Consider the following 6,000-nt stretch of genomic DNA (forward strand, 5'->3'; position numbering starts at 1 on the left):
TGGTTGTCTCACCACTCTGGACAGACCTGGGTTAAAGAGTAGACTATTTGTTTTCTCACACTTACTTTACGTGCTCTTGATTTATCTGGCCTCCATTGCGCCGGTCAAGCTTAGCAAGTGTACCTAAAGACTTGGAAAGGAAACTAACACTATTTTGACCATGTCATTCAACAGTTACAATAAACCAGACGACCAATAGGAGGTCTGTAGTGCATAGAGCATGTCTTGTCTTGTCATCTACAGTATGGCGGTGAACAGGGGTGGAGCATCATGAGTACATGTGGGGGAAACACCTACAAAATGAAACGAGTACATTTTTGTCATTCTTACATTCCCTGTATATCATTTACAGAATCATGCACTGACTGATGTGTAACACCCAAGAGTACATGGCTGACATGACACCCCAGCTTATTAACTAATACATGTGACACATTTTATCTAGTCTGTTTCACTGTCTGGTTAGTGTTCTCATAGGAAGCAATCTCTTGGGTATAGAGGATCCTCTTCTATTGGTCTCCTTCTGACAGAGCATCCTGCAGTAGTCTTATAAGACGTGTCTGATTGAGAATGTACTGAAAGTCCTCCCATGACATCATATTAAACTGGCCCCTCCCCCTGAGCCCATAGATCTAGAATAAATGTATCACACAGGAGACAGTTCACTCAGAGAGTTCAAATAGGGTTCATCAGCAGTTCGTTGTGGTTTGTAACTGATATATGATAACTAAATGTATAGAGTCTGTTTTAAAAGTAGCTTGTTTTGCTGTGGATGTAAGCTGTCAGGGCCAACATGATCAAAAAGTTAAGATATTGATAACAACAGTGACACCACATAGACATCCTGCTGAAAACCACATAGAGACACAGAGAGCAGGTAGGAGGGTCCCGTGTGCTTACAGCAGCCAGCAGGCCCTCCCACCAAAATGTAGATACGACCTCATCTTGTGCTTACAGCAGACAGCAAAGTACCTGTGAAAAGTACCTGCAGTTCTTTGTGGTTTGTAATTGATATATGATAACTAAATATATATATATATTAGTGTCCGTTTTATAAATAACTGTTTTGCTTTGATTGTAAGCTGTCAGGGGCATCATGAGCAGCAAGTAAAGATAGAGAGAACAAAAGTGACACCACGTAGACATCCTGCTGAAAACCACATAGAGACATAGAGACACAGAGAGCAGGTTGGATGGTCCTGTGTGCACAAAGCCAGCATGCACACCTGACCAAAATGTAGATATGACCTCATCCTGTGCTCACAGCAGACTGCAGAGTACCTGTGAATTTGTTCACTTTGTGGAGGGGGGGTGAATGACATGCAGTCAACACAACTAAAAGATGACAACACATTACAGAGAAATGACTTGAATAAATAGGTTGTCTTACATACTTATTCAACTACTCCCTGGAAGTCAATACAAAACTACACACAAACACCAGTCATTGTGTTCATCATATAGAGATCACTTTTCTATCCATTTTATTTGGAGTGATTGTTTTGCTCCAATTTATAACATAGTAGATGTTAGTTGTAATAAACTAGTGATGATGACTGCCTAGCTGTAACGGCGTTCTTCGTTTGTGGAAAGAGAGTCGGACCGAAATGCAGCGTAGTGGTTACTCATGACTTTAATAGAAAAAAGTGACACATGAAATAACTATACAAAATAACAAAACAACAACGGAACGTGAAACCTAATTACAGCCTATCTGGTGAAACTACACAGAGACAGGAACAATCACCCACAAAATACAAAGCGAAACTCAGGCTACCTAAATACGGTTCCCAATCAGAGACAACGAGAATCACCTGACTCTGATTGAGAATCGCCTCAGGCAGCCAAGCCTATACAACACCCCTAATCAGCCGCGATCCCAAATACTACAAACCCCAATACGAAAAACAACATATAAACCCATGTCACACCCTGGCCTACCCAAACATATAACAAAAACACAAAATACAATGACCAAGGCGTGACACTAGCCTGTTTGATGCATGTTACTCTATGATGCTGAAATGGATTCATGACCTGTTATTGATGTGTAAGTATGTAATTATTACCTTGTTATAGAGTCTGACATTTTGAACCTTTAGACAACTTCTAAAAGTTCCTGAAACTCTAATGTTGAGCTAGTCATGAGGATTTCCATGTATACTGCTGTTCCCTATTGAAAGATCATATAATTGCAATACTTCAATGTGCACATTAAATACATTAAAACTGCTCAGTTTGCACTGATTTTCTCATGAAGAGAGTGAGTTGTGCTCTTAGTGACATGGATGTTTGTGGTTTTGATGCACTGAGGTGTGTGAAGACAGTGTGTGGTGAGGACTGATGGTAATTTCTGTGGTTTAAAGATGAGTTAAGCTGAGTGGAAAATCCATTTGGGGCCGTCGGAACACCACAGAGATCTGATACAGGATACAGCTTAAAAAGAGAGCTTTAGAAAAGCTTTGTTATATAGAGCACAAGCCTTATATGGTTTTGCACACGGAATCTGTGTCATGCCTTGGTCATTGTATTTTGGTGTTTTTGTTATATGTTTGGGTAGGCCAGGGTGTGACATGGGTTTATATGTTGTATTCGTATTGGGGTTTGTATTATTTGGGATCGCGGCTGATTGGGGGTGTTGTTAGGCTTGGCTGCCTGAGGCGATTCTCAATCAGAGTCAGGTGCTTGTTGTTGTCTCTGATTGGGAACCGTATTTAGGCAGCCTGACTTTCGCGTTGTATTTTGTGGGTGTTTGTTCCTGTCTCTGTGTTGTAGTCACCAGATAGGCTGTAATTAGTTTCACGTTCCGTTCTGTTGTTTTTTTGTATTCGGTTTCAGTTGTTTCATGTACCGCGATTTATTTTCATTAAAGTCATGAGTAACCTACACGCTGCATTTCAGTCCGACTTTCTTCATTCAACAGATGAACTCCGTTACAGAAACACCCACCACCTCTCACGGACTGAGCAGCGTGTGAACTGGCAGGAGCTAAAGGAGGACGTTATGGACGGTAGAGGCATGGAGTATACGACGTGGGAAGAAATCGACAGGTGGGCGGCCGACCCAGAGCGAGTGCAGGAACCCGCCTGGGATTCCCTGCAGCAATGCGAAGAGGGCTATAGACGAATGGAGTCTAAAAGGAAAACACGGCGATGCAGAGCGCAAAACGAAAGTAACCCCCAAATATTTATTGGGGGAAAGCGCAGAGAGGGAGTGGCTGAGTCAGGAGTCAGACCTGAGCATACTCTCCCTGTTAATTGTGAGGAGAAGCAATATAAGGACTTCTGGTCTTGGGAAATGATATTAGACGGAAAAGGACCCTGGGCGCAGCCGGGAGAATATCGCCGTATTGGGGGGTGGCTAGAAGGGAGAATAGTTATGCCAGGTAGGAGACCTGCGCAAACTCCCTGTGCTCACCGTTGGGCTAGAGAGACCGGGCAGGCACCATGTTATGCTATGGAGCTGTGCGGGTGCAGAGCCAGGTGCGGCACATACCAGCCCTTCCTATTGGCCGGGCTAGAGTGGTCATCGAGCCAGGTAAGCTTGGGCAGGCTCGGTGCTCAATAGGTCCAGTGCGCCTGCACGGTCCGGTCTATCCAGAGCCACCTCCACACACCAGTCCTCCGGTAGCAGCTCCCCGCACCAGGCTTCCTGTGCGTGTCCTCGATCCAGTACCACCAGTTCCAGCACCACGCACCAGGCCTCCAGTGCGCCTCACCTGTTCAGCGCAGCCAGTGCTTTTCTCCTCTCCTGCGCTGCCGGAGTCTCCCGCCTGTTTAGCGCAGCCAGAGCCTTTCTCCTCTCCTGCGCTCCCGCCAGCGCTCCCAGTCTGCCCAGCACCGCCAGTGCTCCCAGTCTGCCCAGCGCCGCCAGTGCTCCCAGTCTGCCCAGCGCCGCCAGTGCTCCCAGTCTGCCCAGCGCCGCCAGTGCTCCCAGTCTGCCCAGTGCCACCAGTGCTCCCAGTCTGCCCAGCGCCGCCAGTCAGCCCAGCGCCACCAGACAACCAGTCTCTTCCAGATCTCCCCGACAACCAGTCTCTTCTAGATCTGCCCGACAACCAGTATTTACCGGAGCCTACTACCTGCCTGAGCTTCATCTCAGTACTGTGCTTCCTCTCAGTACTGGGCTTCCTCTCAGTACCGGGCTTCCTCTCAGTACCGGGCTTCCTCTCAGTACCGGGCTTCCCCTCAGTCCCGGGCTTCCCCTCAGTCCCGGGCTTCCCCTCAGTCCCGGGCTTCCCCTCAGTCCTGGGCTGCCTCTCTGTCCTGAGATGCCCCTCTGTCCTGAGATGCCCCTCTGTCCTGAGATGCCCCTCTGTCCTGATATGCCCCTCTGTCCTGTGATGCCCCTCTGTCCCGAGCTGCTCCTTAGTTATGTGGGGATCTAGGTGAGGACTATTAGGTCATGGTCGGCGGCGAGGGTGGATTACCCCAGGACGCAAAGGGGAGGAACTAGGACATTAATGGAGTGGGGTCCACGTCCCGAGGCAGAACCGCCACCATGGACAGACGCCCACCCGGACCCTCCCTATGCTCTTGAGGTGCGTCCGGGAGTCCGCACCTTAGGGGGGGGGGGTGGTTCTGTCACACCTTGGTCATTGTATTTTGGTGTTTTTGTTATATGTTTGGGTAGGCCAGGGTGTGACATGGGTTTATATGTTGTATTCGTATTGGGGTTTGTATTATTTTGGATCGCGGCTGATTGGGGATGTTGTTAGGCTTGGCTGCCTGAGGCGATTCTCAATCAGAGTCAGGTGCTTGTTGTTGTCTCTGATTGGGAACCGTATTTAGGCAGCCTGACTTTCGCTTTGTATTTTGTGGGTGTTTGTTCCTGTCTCTGTGTTGTAGTCACCAGATAGGCTGTAATTAGTTTCACGTTCCGTTCTGTTGTTTTTTGTATTCAGTTTCAGTTATTTCATGTACCGCGATTCTTTCATTAAAGTCATGAGTAACCTACACGCTGCGCTTCGGTCCGACTCTCTTCATTCAACAGACGAACGTTGTTACAATCTGTGGGTGAAATAATCAGCACCTCACAACCCTGAGCTACACACTCCACTCCCCTTCCCCCATGACCGTCCGGAACCTAAGAGTCTAGCGGGTAGCATAAACCTGCCTCTCAAACTCTCTCTGACCTCTGTCACTGCCCTGGCAGGTTGTTAGGGAGGTTATTAGGGGGTCGGACATCTGTTCATCTTCTTGACGATGCAGGTCACACAATACTTGCACTCTATCTCAATCAGCAACATCTCTGTCTCTACCCATCAACAACTGTACTCAATAACATCTATCTGGGCTTGTGGGGTGGTGTGCGTGCACAGTGAGTTATGTGATATTTGTTGTTTGTTCTTCATAGTTAGTTACGATTGTTGTATGCTGCCTTTTATGTATAGCTGTATTGTAATGTGTAGGTAGCATATACATTTTCATACAGCCCTCCCCTTTTTAATAGCCTTGTTGCTCTACTTGTGCTATTAGATAGTATTGTGTACCGTGGATTCATTACCTCTGTTTTAGAACTACTACCATTCCACCTCCTTTCCCACTTTTTATTCCCATGTACATTCCTATGTCCATCTCCACATTCATCTCCAGTGTGTGTAAATACATTTCCTGTGTGTGTCAACTCTTGGACTGCCTTTTGCCCCTCTATCTGGGGGCGGTGTCAGTGGGTCGCAAACCAGTCGAATACGTAGAGCCGGTTCACTCTCTTTCACCACTGTTCTGTCCTGCCGATGTATTGAAAAAGCAGCGAGATTTTTATTTACCTTGTCCTTGTCCAAATCAAATCAAATCAAATGTTATTGGTCACATACACACATGGTTAGCAGATGTTGATGCGAGTGTAGCGAAATGCTTTTGCTTCTAGTTCCGACAGTGCAGTCATATCTAACAAGCAATCTAACAATTCCACAACAAATACCTGTTACACACAATGTAAAGGGATGGAATAAGAATATGTGCATATAAATATATGGTTGAGCGATGGCTGAGAGACATA

Source organism: Oncorhynchus gorbuscha, linkage group LG21, assembly GCF_021184085.1.
Source record: "Oncorhynchus gorbuscha isolate QuinsamMale2020 ecotype Even-year linkage group LG21, OgorEven_v1.0, whole genome shotgun sequence".
Lineage (NCBI taxonomy): Eukaryota > Metazoa > Chordata > Actinopteri > Salmoniformes > Salmonidae > Oncorhynchus > Oncorhynchus gorbuscha.